This window comes from Hirundo rustica, chromosome 5 (genome assembly GCF_015227805.2).
Source record: "Hirundo rustica isolate bHirRus1 chromosome 5, bHirRus1.pri.v3, whole genome shotgun sequence".
NCBI classification, from domain to species: Eukaryota; Metazoa; Chordata; class Aves; order Passeriformes; family Hirundinidae; genus Hirundo; species Hirundo rustica.
Genome location: NC_053454.1, coordinates 27,327,024 through 27,344,531, shown reverse-complemented (window position 1 = coordinate 27,344,531; position 17,508 = coordinate 27,327,024).

Genomic DNA, 17,508 nt, shown 5'->3' with positions numbered 1-17,508 from the left:
GGACTGGCTAATCTCTACTGATGCCAGAAATTATAAGCATAGTGTTAGCAACCCACACCCAGACTTTTAGGCAATAATCAAATTGCTAGAGACCAGAGTCCCTCTCTGCCCCGGTCTGAAGGTTCCCCCTACATGCACTCAACTGGATAAGCATCCATTCACCCACTTGCTGAGCAGCCGTGGCAAACGCCGCCTGCAGCAGCCCTTCAGGGCTGGATGTCCTTCCTCTGGGCAGGGGTCTTTCTTCCCCTCCTAGGGGCACCCAGGAGAGGCCTGAGCACCAAACCTGGCCTGAGCAGATCCCCCTTTGGGCAGGCATGCTCTCCCCGTGCGGGTGAGAAGTCCAATTCCCTGGATGGGATCTGCTTCTGCGGGTTGACAGAGGCAGCTTCCTCCTGCCAGGGCCTTTGGAGTATTTAAGAGCTTACTTTCAGAGGACTAACTCATCCCCTTCTTCTTCTTATGTACAGTTGAAATAACTATCCACATTTGGAGAACTTAACTCTACCAGCGTGTAGGTAAATTAGGCATCTAAACTGGACAATCAATAAGCTAAAACGTGAAATGACTCTGTATTTTCCACCAGGTGAAGATGTTCCACACAGAGTGCCTTGACTTCTGTAGGTGACCCCCGTCTCCCCCTTCCATTCTCATCCCTGACAGCATGTCTTTTGAGGGAACACTAGAAACAGGCTCAAGCACCTACACTTCTCCAGCTCCTATGTACCTATATGAAGAAAGGTAGCACAAGTTTGCTCAACACATTGATTTAGCTGCATGAGCAAGGCTCAGGATTTCTTTTTTTGGAGGTCAGTTTGTTATTGACATACATTTCCATGTATCCATAAATCCAAATCTATCTAAATGCAAAAATAGCTGAGTCAAGCCTGCAAAAATCCTGTGTCCCCTCTGCTATGGTTTTAATTGGTTGCTGTAAATATTTGGAAAACTTTGGGTCCTGAGTTCCCCAGCTCTCTAACTGCTTGATTTATAAAAAGCATTCTAAAATAGAAATACAAAATGGCAATAATTGAGGGAGCCCACTCCTGCTGCTAATATTCTGGCTTAATTAAGTTACTCTGTGGAAAGATTCATCATGGTTTGTTTTTCTAGAAAAAAATGCTCTGAATAATAAAGGAAAAATGTATTCAAAGGGATGAAATTTCTAAATTATAATTTATGTCATTTTCATTGTGCTTTGTAACTCTGAAAAAAGTCCCATTGTTTGGTGTTATCAGGAATTTCAGTGGGAACTCCCTAGAGAAAGGTGCAGTTGGCTCACTAAAAGGCTTTTCATTTAAAACATTACTGTAGATGGGCCCATATGTGAGATAAGAAGGAGGGGGCAGTAAAGAGGAAGCAATAAAATATGCCAAAATGTTCTGAAATTATGGTGCTGTGTTGATTTTTTTTCTTTTTTCATTTCCCTTTTTTTCCCTCCTGCCTTGTCATGTGAAGAACATGACTTCATATTTTCATCAAACAGACAATACAAATTCAACACTCTGGGAGGAAGGGGAAACTTCCAAACTTTTCAAAACCTATGATCTGTCAGTAAAAGCAAATATGTTTATAATAGAGTAATTAGTTGAAATTTTATTTACTGCAGAAACATGGACTTCGGTAACTCTTTCTTTCAGGTCCATATCCTGCAGAGTGGCAAGAGCTTTCAGATTGGCAGAACATGTTCATCGTTTCAGGGAAAAACATGATAATTAAGGATACCTCTCCTGACTCTGTGTTGTCTTTTCAGTTTGTCTCTCCTTTCTATCACTTTTTTAAAATTACATTTTAACCATAAGCAGCTCATCACTACTATCCCAAGCAAAACAGAATAAAAAAAACATTTCAGCATTTTCTGCTGCCTTTTCAGCTCCTGGTCCAACTCTGTAACCATACAGCTCAAGCTCAATCCTTACAGGTAACTCCTATTTTAAGAGCTGATTTCTAATTTTAATCCATCCTGTTTCTTCAAGACCCTAAATGTTTTATACATTTACTCTGTACAAAGAAGAGAGCATCTTATGCCACCCATCTTCAGTTTGATTTCACCTGAGTCTCAGTGTATCTGTGTGTTACAGACCTGAAGGAATAAAAAGCATTTGTGTTATAAATTCCCTGTTTAATGTGTTCTTCATTGTATTCATACTTTGCTCTGAATTCTTCAATTCTTGCTTTCTGTTCAGGATACTCCCACTCTTCCCTCTTGCTGCCTGAAAATTAAGCTTATATGAATTGATATTGAAGTAAATGTCACTAGGCTGATAAGGAAAAAAATAATGACAGGCTTTGCATAATTTTGCAGAATAAAAAGATGCAAGAAAACTACTAGTTTTTGTATTTTTATGGTGAGAGAAGCATTTCAGGATTCTCCACCTTACTTGCTCCCAGACTTCTAAAAGTAAGAAGAATACAGGGTTTTTTTTTGCTTGGTAGTAGTGGCTATTATTAATGTTACATGTTTTTACTTCTTGCACATGTCAGACCTTTGAATTGATACCGCCCATGCTGGTGGTCTGCTTCAGTAATAGTAATCATCATCATCATCTGCTTTCCAGTCTTAAAATGGTGGGATTTGTCTGGAAAACTATGACTTTTTACATAGAGAATTAAATTTAAGGTATGTATTGGTCCTGAAAAAAAAAAAATCTGCCTTTTTTATTTTCAAATTGCAAATCTTTTGAAAAGAAGCCGTGATCTGAACATTTGATCTAGGCGTTATTGCCAAGATCTCAGAAGAGTCTTATCTTGCTGAACTACCTCTGCTTCAGCTCTTGCCATGGACCGCCTGCGCTCAGCGCACGCGTTACCTGGCAGCAGCCAACCGGGGCAGATTGTACCCAGTATATTATTGACTCTCAGTCCCCAGATTTTAGGGAGTGAGACAGCAGCCAGAAGAAGTGGAAAACCTCATTAAGGCCAGGATTATTTCTCCTTGTCCATGGAGTCCATCTTTCAGAATAAGAAATGGAATTTAACACTGACTTGATATCCCTCTACTCACATGGATTGAGTAGTGCTTAGGGGTGTCACTAGACAGCAAGACAGCTAGATCAGCAAGAAGGAATTAACGTTTGTTCGTCCCAAGATCCTCTGGCAGAAAAGAGAATTTCAGTCCTTGGTTTTGCATTAAGATGAGTGATCAATGTACTGGTTATGCTATTTCTGATAAAGCATTTCTTCTCAGCAGTTGCTGTTCTTGGGGCTTTACTTTTTCATACTGGTAGCTCTGCTTCCTTCTTGAACTGAAGAAGATAAATGTAATGGGAAGGTCAAAGATCATTGGAACATGAAAATTGAAAAAGCATGCTTTTCTTTCTGAAATTGCCACTTATAATCTATTTCTGAGTTTATTTTTCCCAGTTGTATTTTGAAACAGCCTTCCTGATCAGTGACATCTTCCTTGGTGTTGCTCCCAAGAAAAGTCTAGGTACTTCTTTTGCAATTTCTTTGAGTTAAAATCATTGAGAGAGAGAGAAAATGTTGAATGGGAGGAAGAAAACCATCATTCAACCAGCATACAAGCCACACTCTAATAATGGTCAAATAATAAGGATAAGTCAGAAAAACAGGAAGAGAAACAAATTCACTTTCATTAGGAGAACTGCAGGATTTCACCTGTAATACTATCTTCTTTCCTATGTTTGTGTAACTAACAGGCTCCATGTGAGCAAACAGCCCAGCTGATAGCTCTTGTGGGGTGTTCACAACAAGGCTCATTCCCCTAAGCACACATCTTACATGCTAATTGATTCCACCTTCCCAGAACGGCAGGATTTCACGACGCGAGGCCTCGGCGCGTGTCCACGGCACGCTGTGGGGACCTGCAAATAGCAGGGAGGAATTTTTAGAGTGCATCTAATGGCCTTTGCTTGCCATTAAGCTGATAAGTGTAAAATCACTCTCCAGACAACTTGTGACGCTTTGTGGTTTTCACACGGAACTTTTGTAACTTAATCATCCCTACATCACCTCCCTGCAGACGCAACCTGTGTGTCTGAGCTGCAAGGCAAAGCCTCTGCTCCATGGACCTCAGTGGCTCTGAAGGGTTTAGCTGAAGGGGTTTGTGGTGCTAGAGGATAATGTTCTGCCCATATTTGATGGGTTGCATACCAGGAGATATTTTGTAAAATGTTAAATAATGAGAGAAGAGTGAATGTGATGTAGGACTACAGGAATGAGCAAATCTGCTGTTTAGGATAAAGATGCATCTCAAATGCCTTGATTTCATGGGGCTTATATCATTTACCAGGACTAAGAGGGAGATCCCTCACATCCTTTTTCCGATTGAACTTAAGTGCCAGTACCCCAGCTCACCTTCACTGGAATCTGCTTTATGACTTAATTGCAGTACTGCTAAGACATCTGGCAGCAAACACCATTCTGAATATGGAGCATGGAGCTGGGTGTTCAGTGGCTGGGACAGCTCTCTGTGGTGGGACTGCTGGGGATGCAACAACATAAGTCACACAGGTCCAAAGGAAAAGCTGCTTTAGGGGTTGGCAGTACTGACTTCAGGATCTGTCTAGTTACCTCTTTAAAATGAGGAAGAGAAGATGGAGCAGAAGGTCTGAGCAGGGGTAACTGTATGACAGGAAAACAAAGCAAATGCATCACCATTTACTTGAAGTTTAATTATCTAGCTTTATTCTAGTCCCTCTGCAGCTTTTTACTCAAGGCATGGCATCACCTACGACACAGATGGAGCAGTACTGGCCATAGTTGCAGTGACTTCTCTGTAGGAAGCCCCAGCAGCTCTAGTTCAGGCAAAGGGACTTGCCAGCATGGGGCCATGTCCTGAGGAGAAGGGGGAGACCTGTGACGCCTGGGGAGGCAGCAGGGTGAGGAGCGAGTGGGGATGAGCAAGGAGAAAGGCCCTGCAGTGCTGGGAGGACTGGGTGCTACTGGACTCCTTTTCTTTCCTCTCTCGTGATACAGGCAGGTGTCCGCTGAAAAAAATTTTTGGTTTTTTTTCCTCCTCTTGTCACAGCTTTCTGCAGTAATATTTAAGGGTTTAATGGAAGAAAAAATAGTTTTGCTGTCTTTGTTCTGAAAGAAACACCCTGTCTCCACATTGCGTGTCCTCCATGATTATTTTTGCATTACTTGTTCTCCCCTGGACTATCAGTTGTTAGTACAATAAACTACATGATTTTTTGTCCTTTTTAAGTGATGGCTATATTTTAAATTATAAGATGTTTCTTTACATTTTCCTTGCCAGTATTTCTCTCTTAAGTGCCAGATTCCAGATTTCTCACAAAATCAATCTAATACCAAATAGTGCTTCCCTGCTCATTAACTCAGAAAATGTGGCCAAGCTGTAAGTGATACTGCTATTGGTAATGCACTGCTTAAGGTGGTGAACTCGGTGTGGGGATTCTCTTTCTATTTGTTTGTACAGTACCTAGCTGAAGGAGGATTTAATCCCTGCTTGGACCCTTTATGCACTATCACATACTAGAAGCAGTGGTTCCATTGCTTTCTCGGCCTGAGTTTGTGCAAATTGTCAGACATTGTCGAGTGTTTTTAACTACAGCCAGTAAGTGTGTATTGAATTAACATGTGGGCTTCCTTGACAAAACTGTGGCAATGCCAAGGTCAGCTACTTTTCCATCTAGCAGTGCATACCTTGCTGGGCACAAAGCATGGGGCTGTTTGTTCACCACTGACAGCCATCGGCACATCACCTGTGGTTGCCAGTGTCCCCCTACACCATGTACAGCTGTGTGCCCACCAGGTGTTGGCTTGAAATCCTGAGCTTTAGAAACAAGTCAAAACCACCTTTGTGTGAGCAATGCTAGTGGTCCACCAAGAGCCTGCAATGTGTCTCTACTACGTGAAGATTTTTCTTTCCTCACCAATTAATGTTCGACTGGTTTTCATGACACTTTTCCTTCACAAAGTATTGTTTTTATATTTGTGAATTGGTAGACTAGGGATCTGCTCTGCTTACAGAAGAGCTTATTTTCTTTGCAGCTAGTAATGACTGTTTATTTTGTCATAACAATGGAGATAAGATTCTGTGATCCTGTTCAGCTGTACCATGATCCTCATCTTCTTGGAAAGGATACACTTAATTCTTTTCTACAAGACTCCAAAAACTGTAGGCAGCTTGAGGGTCAAACTTGTGTTGTGATATATAAAAACCAGAGTGTTATGTGAGTGCAAATAAAAGTAACTCCAAAATAGTGATAGAACACTGGTTCAAATATAAAATTGTGTGAAAGATGATGTTTAACCTCTCAATGAGATCCCTTTGAAGTGGATATGACCTCAAGTTTTACATCACCTCCATTGTAAGATTGTTTGAGTTTCTAAATGAGGCTACTCATGACCCATCTAAATACAGTGTGTGATTATATTTTTACCTCCAAATTTCACATTTTCACACCTTTTTTGACTATCTTTCTCTCTATGCTTGACAGATTTTGAAAGTCTTTGAAAGTCTGAAAGAAGTATGTCTAAAGATTCCCTTTATTCTGCTGTGTCTTTTGTTGCACATGCAAATATAGTTTGTATTATTCAACACAACGCTGATAAATATTGTACAACAAATACAAGGAAAATCCATCTAAAAATTATAATCAAAAAAACTAGAATGAAAATAAGAAATTAAAGCCAAACTAATTTCAGTTTAGCAAAAAACTGGTTTTATTTAAACAGTTCTGTTTAAGAGAGGGAGATATTATGGAAGTTAATGTGTGTGCCTTTGGCCATTAAATTATTACTAAAATATTACTAAAAATTACTAAAATGTTACTACAGGAAACAAAATTTTCTTCTCTAGAAGTATTTTAGTGGATCAAAAGAAAGACTAGTAAGTAGGAACAGAAACATAAGTATGTGCTGAATTAACTTTTTCTTCATTTATGAAAGTTATGACTCTATACTGCTGACAATGCTAAATTTCTCATTTGAGACCTTTGGAACTGATACATTCTTGAGGAGTTAAAGCCTCTAAGTATTCACACAGCACCAAGTGGTTTATTTATGTTTAAATCAGTCCTTCTTCATTAGACTTTGTCTAAGAAAGTTTTCAGTTTTTCACTATGTGGATTACCAGGCACTTGAATTAATTTTCCAGAAAGGCCATGCAATTTCTGTTGTCAAAGATATTAAAAACTGGACTAGACAAGGCCATGAGACCCTGATCTAATTTTTATGTTAGGTCTAATCCAGGAGCTGCTCTGAGTGGGGAACTAGATGATCTCCAGAGATCCTTTCTAACTTAAATTATTCAATGATTTTGTGCTTTTATCTGTGAGTTTTAACACTTATGACAAATTATTGAAAATCAACAACAGTGTTATCAAATAAGGTAAATTTGTGTTCTTAGGATGGAAGAGACTTTTACCTAAGTTTTGTGATCAGTGCAACTAGTTACTCTTTTATTGTCTTCCTTCTGCCTTTGGAATGACTTTCAAGGGTGGAATATGTTTTGTAGTTGTCCACAGCATGAGGGACACTCAAGGGATCTGGAAATACACTCAGCTGTACACAAAAGGAAAATAATCTAAATATAGACTCTTCCATAGTTAAGGTCTTCCTGCTGGACTTAAATTAATTTTGTTTTAAAAAGAGAAGGATCCTGTGCACTTCCCATCACCAGATCCAAGCATAAGTGCAGTTTACATAAAATGCAAAAGAGCAGAAATCCCGAAGGAGATTGAAACATTTTCTTGGGATAACACTGTCAGTTTCTAATTCAAATTGAGTATCACACAGATTAAACTCTATTGTTAAGCAGCCAGTATCACTTAAGAGCAACCTTCCTGGTTGCCAATGTAAGCACCTGAGTAGAAAAAAATAGGCATTTCTGAATGTGGATTTGACATCAAACTCTATATTGCAAGCTGCAAAATGCTGGCAGGCAAATACTTCATAAAGCCTTATGAGGTAGCAGCCAGCATGTGGAGATGAGGGAGGAAGATGCTGGGTTGCAGTTGCAGGTACCAGGGGAAACAAAATTTCTCCTTAATTTTTAACTCTCTTCTCCTCTTTTTTTTTCTTTTTTTTTCTTTTTCTTTTTTTTTTTTTTTTAGGGGTCTTTTTTGTTGTTGTTTGTTTGTTTGTTTGTTGTTTTTGTTATTCATCATATAGCACTATCTGAAACACAATGCCTCTTGTCCCTGTGCCGAGGTGTGGAGTCTGGCACAGCCTCAGTTACTGTGGTGGGCTCAGTGGCCCTCATGGGATACTCCCCCATCACTGGGCTCTGGCACCAAGTGCTCACAAAACAAAAAATATGTTCTTTTGATCTCCACAGTAAGCATGGAACCAGTTAGTTATGTCTGTAAATCGTTCCTCAAATAAAAATGGCACAAAGCCTTCATTTCAGAGTGTAACTATCCACTACAACTTAGCACAGTGAGTGCTGCCCTTTTTCATGTGCCAGATATAAACTGACTTATCTCCTATGGGCTCTTCATTTTACCAGATCCATGACAAATGAATCTAACTGAACAAAGCTTCCTACTACTTCTGTCTTCTCCCTCCCAATGCTATGCTATGACTTAAATGCTTAAATCTGAAGACACAGAGAGGTTTTGTGAACTGAAAGAACTCTTTCTAGCTTTGGTGCCGCCCCATTTCACTTTAGGAGGAGCTAGGTAAGAAAAGTCTTATAATCAGTTGTATTTTTGATCATTTGCAAATGAAAGTGTTTTTTCAAGTATAACTTGAAATAAATCTCTTCTACTCACTAGGTTGGAGTGGGATCTGATTCTGCTGTACTGTACAGATGAAAAAATTACACAATTAGCATAAACGTGTCTTTTCTATGAAGAAGGGGGTGATTCAGGGATGTATCCCGAAGAGCTGTAAATCCCTGATCCTTTACTGGCCACGTGCAGAACAAGGAGGCAATAAGGAACTTTATGATTAGGGAGGAACCAATTGAATAGGGGGTTGCTAAAAATGGTTTCTTAGGATCACATTCTGATGGGTTCAGACAAGTTTTGTCCACATGCTTTTTTCTAGTCCTGTACTGTAGCAAGTGCAGGATTGATGAGTTGGTAAAGGTTTTCTTCATTTTTGGAAAGTCTCCATTGCATTGTCAGTCAAATCATCAATAACTTCTTCAGTCCATTGGAAAAAAAGGAACAACAGATGCAGTTTCAGTTCATATACTTAGTTTGCAAATGAAGTTATATTTCAAAACTGATGTGTCTAATTTTTAACTTCTTTCCTGTTCTGTTTCATATGTGAGAGAGGATAAAAAAGTGATGTTTTCCCTTTTCTCTGCTCAGATAAAATTGGGCTTTTATCCTCTTCTGAGCTGACACCTTTTGAGTATTCTTTGGAGTGCTTTTTGTACTGCCACAAACCTTTCCTGTGCCAAGTGTATCATTCAGCTCTCATTTCAGCTGTGTTGAAGGGATCTTTGTGACTTCACTCATCAGCTTCTGTACTTGCTCAGCAGTTATTTTTTTAAAAAAATCCCATCTCATATTGAATTAAGAAAAGTTAATATTATCAAATAGCTCACAGCACTTCTGCTACCATTCAGGTGTGTAGATCTGAAGGTCCTTTTTCACAGAGGTGCTGGGTGTGCACCACGGCTCCTGTTTTGCAGCCAGGGAATGTGAGGCGGTGACTGTGTGTCCAAGCATGGGTGGAGGTGAGATCCCTGGGCTGCAGTCCTGTGCCCTGACTGCTCATGGTGCCCCATCCTGCTAGAAGCTAGCTTGCCCTGCCTCAGGGAAATGAAAAGGAAAAAAAAAATGGATGTACTGTTCTCCTTGTGCCTGCTCTCTCTGGTTTAAGATGAGTGAGGGCCGACCACAGGCAGGTTATCTCAATGACAGCAGCATGCTGGCTGCTCTGCAGGCTCTGCTGGCGCTCATGCTGTGCCTCTGCAGGGTAATGTTTGGAGCTGACACAGGGAGAGAACACAATCCTCTGGTGAGGTACGTCAATACCCTGCCTTGGCAGACTTTTAAAGTTAAATTTGCTTTCTTTGTATCTCACCTTGCTTGGGAGCGTGCAAATCCCCTCAGTACGGTTCTGACAGTAGTCTGATTCTAGAGAATTCTCTGGATTGGGAAAAATCTACTGGTGAAAATGATATGCTTAAAAAGACACTTGTTCTTTGTGAAAAATACTAATGGCAACTTAGAACTAGTACCAAATGACTGAACACAAAGGAGATGCCCAGTCCAGCTACCTGCCAGAGCTGCAATATCTGCAACCGTTCCTCCTTGTGGAAAAAAAATGGAATAGTTGACCTAGGACAGCTTCTCTTCCTCACAACAGCTGATTGTAATTCCTGTGATTTTATAATTCCTTTCTGGATGTGCATGCCTGACTAGCTCAAGTTCAATGGATGTTAAGGCTCCTTGAGAGGATGAGGGAGAAGGTTTGTGCAATTTTATCTTTCCCATTATCTTTCTTCTCTTTTTTTCATTTACCTCCCAGGGAGCTGAGAGATCAGGGTCTGCACCCCAGCTGTCTCCTCTATGATCCTGGTAGCCCACTGCATTTAGCTGGATAGTGGGAGTTATGTTAACTCACCTTCATCCAGGAAACCAAAGCACTTCGTTTTTGTGACAATCTCAGCAAAGATGATACAGAAATATTTGAAGTAAATCAGATTTGCACAATGCACAGAGTTAATGCACACAGTATCATTACCATGGTTTTCCAAGGTTATCCCATTTACCTGGAATAAATATTTACATCTAATCAAATAAACTGGATAATGTTGCTAATAACAAATAAATAAAAAGCAGCAGGATTCTGGGCTCTTTAAATTCTATTACAAAGGCTCATTTGAAGTGTATCTCCAAATCAAGATCAATGCACCTAACCAAATCACATCCGGGATCTAAAAGCTGATTATCTTACTGTTTTCAGTGAAGAGAAACTCCTCCTGCTAACCCTGCAGTGCAGCTGCCTCCGCAGTACCAGAGCTGATTTGAGTGTGCTGTGCATTGGCTCATACAAAGAAACGTGCTACAAGCTCCCTGTTAGCCTTCCAGTCTCCTCTTTCCATTGCAGACCCCTTCAGAAAGCTTTTTTAGGAATAATGCCACTTTCTTGCTTATTATTTGTGCCAGTTCTTGTTCCAGTGGACTCCATACAGTCCTACACTCTGACAGCAAATACCACTTCCAAGTCTTTCAAAGACTCTTAGTCACTAAACCCAAAAGATCCTGATGACTTTCCAGCTTTGTCCTGCTTTGCACAATGCAATAAGTCATTAGCAGTTTGGAGGTGTAAGAAATTTACTGTCATATCACTACTTTGCCGTACAAATTAGACCCCTAACAAGTAGTTGGTTCTTCGTGTTGTCACAAATACATTTATCTGCTTGTATCTATACATTTTTAGCCATTTTTAAGAGGCATCTCTAACTGAAAAATAAGATTATGCAAGGAAATCCTTTACAAATTCAACATAGCATAATTACTTTCCAAGAATATAAAATATAAAGAGCTATTAGTTTTTCAGTGTAGCAGAAACTCTTTTCAACTGCATTGACTCTGGGTCTTTTCCAGTCTGAAGGCCATGACTCTACAGAACTCCAGCACTGTCCTACAAACTTGTCTGGCATTACCAACCTGCTCCAGAGGTGTCTTTTTCCAAAGAGAGATGGTTCACTCCTTCCTGACTTAGCATTGTTCTGGGTTCAGACTCAGCGGTGATTCCTGGGGTTGGTGTAGGCTATTTTGTGCTTGCATGCTTGTTTGTATGTGAATGTCGTATAACGTCGATGAATTATCAGTTAAATATGTATTGACATACAGAATAGGCAACAAAAACTAGGGCTGGAGCTTAAACCTCATCCCTGAATTTCTCTTTCCCCTCCTGTGTTCTGCTCCCTGCAGGAAGTTTACTGCAGGAAGCTGTGCACTAATCAGCCTGTAAAAGGCTGCTCTGGGGCAGACTGGCTTGGGCAGATAATAGACTTGACAAAAAGATAAAAGAGTGCATTTTGTTCCTCATTATTTCACTGGTTTGGGGAGGTGAGTTCTTTCCCTCTCTTGTTTAAACCACATAAACCATGCCAAGTGTCATGACAGGAGTGGGAGCCTTTCGATCTAGCCTATAATTACAAAATTTCCATGCATGAGGCTAAAGGAGTGTTTTCAGGCCACTTCCTGACTCACTCATCCATAGATCAAAAACCTGAGTAAGATAAAGAAAAGAAGATGCCCAGGAAATAAACATGCTCCATACTGCTAATTCAGACAGTCTTTTGTTGTTGTAGTTGTGATCAGGGGCTGCCTCACATGGCACTTCTGCCTTGCCACCGCATTGTAACATCAGTACTATAAAGGTCAGCAAGACAAAAGTCTGCTGTCCTGTTGGGGCCAAGCATTTTGTCTTCATTCCTTCGGTCTTCTTTCTTAACCAGAGCATCCTTGCCAGATTATTCTCTCCAAACTAGTAGCAGAAGAAAAATCTGCCAAGCCACCCAATGGAATATTACTCCAGTTTAATTTTTGTATTCATCTGCTTGCTTGCTGGCATAGTCCCACCACATAAACACCTTGCTTTTTGTGAATGCCTCAGCTGAGCTCCCTGATTTGTCTCTGTACAAACACAGAACATGTGAACACAAATAGCAGTTAGGAATATCAGTCTCTGAGTATTTCCTTTCTTGGTTAATATTTTTCAGTATTAAAGTCAAATTAATACCAAACTGTTTCAAATTCTCACTGTTTGGGGCTGGGGTACGGCAGACTGGTTCACCACAGATGCTTTCAGATACCCAGGGAGAATAGGGCAGGGGGGTTTTACTGGCATCAGCATCCGATCTAGTCAGACTGATGATCCTGGTATCTTAATTCTCAGGAAAAGCACCATGGGCTTTTCAGCAAGAATGTGAGGCCAAGACCTCGGTCCTGCAGCTCCGCTGAGAGTGTGTACAAACTTCCCACAAGCGAGAGAGTTAAGATCGTCTGTCAACAGTTCTGTCCCATAATGTGCTGAGAAGTCTGGCCCTGCTCCAGGGCCAACTCTAAACCTCCTCCAAGGCAGTGAGAGCAGCAGAGCGAGCTGCTGGCTCTGTGAGAAGGGCGCTTAGGCACTGGTGCCGCTGGACCCCGAGGAGGCAGAGACAGTAGCACCCCAAAGTATGAGCTCATGGGTTTTTTGCAACCCAGGTTCAGCCACCCCCTGCCCTACATACAAGCTCCCAAGGCACGTTAGGTGGTGCCAGGGTTGCTGCACTGCTCATATTGCATTGGATTTCCCGTACTGCCTGGCCAGTTCCCATGCACCATGACAAGCATACGGGATATGTCTTTTCCTGTATTTTTGCAGTCCCACTGTTCCAGAGGCTTGGGAGTGCCAGCTGGAAGCTGTCAGGAAAAATGTTTATCGCACACCTACAGATAAATCACACTGCATGTACCAGCCTTACATGCTGTGCTACTCATCTGGGTGTGCATAGGGCTGCACAGATGCAATTGTGTCTGTCTGAGAGGAAAACACACTCAGAAACATGACTTGAGTCTATAAAAGCTTTAACTCCTAAGCTTTATTAATGCAAACACCCAAAGCAATGTCAAAATGTTTTACAATATTACTGCTTTTGTTGTTTTGTTTTTTTTTTTCACTTGGCATGAGTGACATGAGTCTGTAATTTTATGTAGATGTCATATAGATCACATTTTTAGCAAAGAGTTTAACAGCTTTCAGCTGCTGTTGTTGCACTTACCTACTGAAAATTTCCTGGACATGTACAATTACTAGAATGCTAATTTAGTTTCCGTTTTCAGAATTTCCTAGTGAAGATTACATCTTCAAAGTTAATACAGTATGCCCATCTTTTATCTAAATCACTCACTATCTCAGCAAAGGCCATGTCTATTACAGAGCAGCACATACATGAAAAACTCTTATTATCTAAGCACATTTAACTAGGTAAATTCCATATCTCCCTACAATGTTGGCTAGATAAAGAAGGTTACTGCATATTCAGGACACAGCCTACAGAAAAAGCAATGTGCCCATATGGGTCTCTGCTTTACTAAAAAAGTCTAATTCTTACCCAACTTTTTCAGATTCCCATCTCTCCTAGTGATTTTTTTAGACACACTGATGCCTCCCCAGCTTTCTATTTTCTATGCTTTGTTTCTCTTCTCAATTTCCAGAAGATGTAATTTCTTTCCCTTCCTAGCTGAACAGCAATACTATTAACATTATGTACCAGATGTACCAGATGGTTACTGGCAAATAACTGAATAATTTGTGTCCCTTATTATGTTGAACCAGGCAGCGATTGTGCTTATCAACTCAATTAATTAAAATTATTTCTTTTTACCCATGTTCCTTTCCTGTGATCTAACCTGATAAATACATTGTCTATATTGAAAATACCCCTTGAGGAGCACCTTACTTTCCTCTTCCAAACAGCAGTGCAGGGCTGAGCAGCTTTCAAAACTCAAGGATCTTCCAGGCAGTCATGTAGGCTTGCTGGTTGTTATTGTTTTGGCATTTCAAGTCTTGTGAGCTGCACCATAATCTTGCCCAAAGAAGTTTGCTTAAATCCCCCTTGCTGCTTTAGTGGCTATGAATTAAAAAAATCAAACCAATTCAAGCAGATTATAGTCAGAAAATGCTGACAGTTATGAATCAGAACCAAGGCTTTCTTCAGAGGTGTTTTCTTTAATTTACAAGTAGAAATTCAGGAACTCGTGCTATCGACGAGGAAGCCCAGGAACAATGGCTCTTTCCTGTAAGTATCAGCAAAGTGGTGACTAAACAGGCACTCAATAGGCAGACAGTAAGCAAGGCTATCTCCAGTGGGCATGCACTGGAATTAGGATGGCTGCTGAGAAAGATGGTGAAATTAGACCCTCTTCATTAACACTTCTTGCCATATTCCAAGAAGGGAAAAGTGACTAATAAGCCAACACCAGACGGTAACTGCTGTAACCGTAAAGGGTGTCAAGGTCATTGGGTAATAAAACGTACCTCTATATGGTCCAAGCCTCTCATGCAGCTGTGTCACACCTGCATTTCAAATTATGTTCAGGAAAAACAACTGTTGCCTTCTGCATGGCCTGTGTGGACTGCTGGAGAAAAGGCTTTTCTGGCTCACCCAGACCCTTCCTTGGCCATCAGTTCACCTCCTCATGTCATCCTCTCAGCCATACCCTCATCCCAGGCTTCAGGGACCCCGTGATGGTCACCCTACCAGGGATGAGCTGCACCATGAGTGCAAAAACATCAGTTGCTTTCACCAGTAAAATGAGTACAAGTTTCTCTAGGACTACAAGCAGAGAATGTCATCCTGTAAAATGCCTGATGGGCCCCAGCTGACTCTTGAAGGGCTTTCTAGGCAGGAGCAGATATGGGCTGTTACCGTGGGACAGACAGCAGCATCCTGTCTGCAGTGCATAAAGCAAGTCTGAAGGCCACAGGAGGTTCTCAGCCAGGATCCAGCTGACACAAGAAGGAAAGGACCTATGGGCTCTGCGGGGCAGCTGTTGTTTCTCAAGGGCAACCAGAGGTGAATTTGGTGCAAACCTGTGTTTGCGCACTGCTGGAGAGAATATTCATAGAATATGCATTAGAGTAGGAGCCTAATTAGATTAAATACAGTTACATCAGTCAAGATCAATTAAATAAAATACATTTTGATACCACAAAGGATGGGTAGTTAAAATAAGAAAGCTCAAATTTATTTCAGCCATCCAAGCTCAAATTTATTTCAGCCTTCTCATTACAACTTTTCTCAGTTCTTGATGATTTTAATTATGAGTAAATCTTTCCTCACACACTGATGATGTCCATACACGCTTATGCTTGTAGTCCTGCTTGCACACCTGGTTTGGGCATTGCTCTGACATTCTCAGCATGACAGCAAGCACATTTGTTTAGAAATAAAGTTATATGAAATAATTTGAGAGACTTGTTGAACTTGGTTCATTATTTCCCAGAGAAATGACTGGTAAACAGATTTATTTGTCATAAATTTTTAGCTGTGTAATTTCTGCACATGAGTTTTGGATGCAGACCATTTGTAAATAGTTTGCAATTAATACTGGACATTTGAGATGATTTGCTTCAGGCTACATGAGAAATTTCTGCACTCTTAGCTAAATGAATATAATTCCTAGAATCAGGTTTCTTGTAGAAATTCTTGTGTGCATAAAATGCATATTTACTTTCTCCAGATTCTTGAGTGTATAAAAGGATTCTGCAGATTCTTTTTCGTGCGTGGTTGATCCTTCCGGGGGCATTGTACACTGTCTGCTCCAGAAAAAACACTTCTACCTGTGCTTAACTTTAAGGACAAGATTAGTTCCCCAAAAGCCAAGTCAAAATTAATTTGAGCATATATAAGAGAAAAAAAGCAATAAAAGTTGTTTTAAGATTATATGATCAAGAAAAAATGGGCGTCCTTTCTTGGTCCTTAAAATGAAGCCAGTGCTGGTCTTGCTCCTGACCATGCCTGTGGCACCTCTACCCCTGCTCAGCCAACCCCTGCCCCAGTTTCCCGCTCAGCAGCAAAACCCCAGTGGCTCTGGGGGGGCTGTTCTCCCCAAGCCCTGAGGTCTCTTCACCTTCTCCATCACTCCCAAAACACTGCACCCCATTCCCACCCCCTGTCAGTATGGGACAAGCACCCTCCTGGTTGGTTCTAAGCAGAACAGTTCTGAGATCTTTGAGATACAATTTCATCCTTATACCAAGTTGAAGGAAAGCGCACACCATGGTGATAAAAGACCTCTGTTTGTAAAAACCTTTTCCAGGGATTTCTCTTCTCATGGTGCAGGATCATTCCACACCGCAGCTATTTCTTCATAGAATGAAATACAACTTTCTTTTCTGGAGCTGGCAGAAAAAATTACCAGAGCAACAATCTGTTCTGAAGGGAGCTGTGGTTTGTCTTAAGGACAATGGCATTATGAAAAGCCTAAGGTACAAGGCACAGAAAAGACCAGGGTCATCGATGCCAACTAATTACAAAACCTCAGTGAGAGCTTCTGCAAGTCTAGAATGAACAAGCCATACCTTTCATAAATGCCTCTTGCTTTACAAGAGTCCTGTAGCATCACAAACACCGCCTTTGCTTCTGCTCCCTGCATTATAGCATGACTGGGACCAAGGATAATGCTTGTCAACCGTGTCACCTCATGATATGTTTCTCATTAATGTCTGAGAACTGCTGGGAGAATTTCATAAAGGCCGTCCCATAAACAGCTTTGTACTCTGCCTTCCACTTATCAGTTCTTCTAACTGCACTTCACACTGGCTAAATTCTTCTCTCATATCCTGAAGGCTGAATCAGTTGGTACAAATGGAGATGGTTTCAGTGACTCTGAATAAATAACACCAGTTTATACCAGGTCCAGCTTTATCCCATGACACTTCTTTTCCTCCATTATAAGTGAAAATTTGTCCCTTTGTAAAACTTATTATCTCAGGAAGGCACCTGTCTTGATTTTTTTATAACAGACATAAAATCTTAATGGAGCATGTTGTGCTCTGGAGCCCAGTACAGAAACAGCAGGCTAGGTGAGACCAGCCTGGGAATGAGCATGTCTCAAG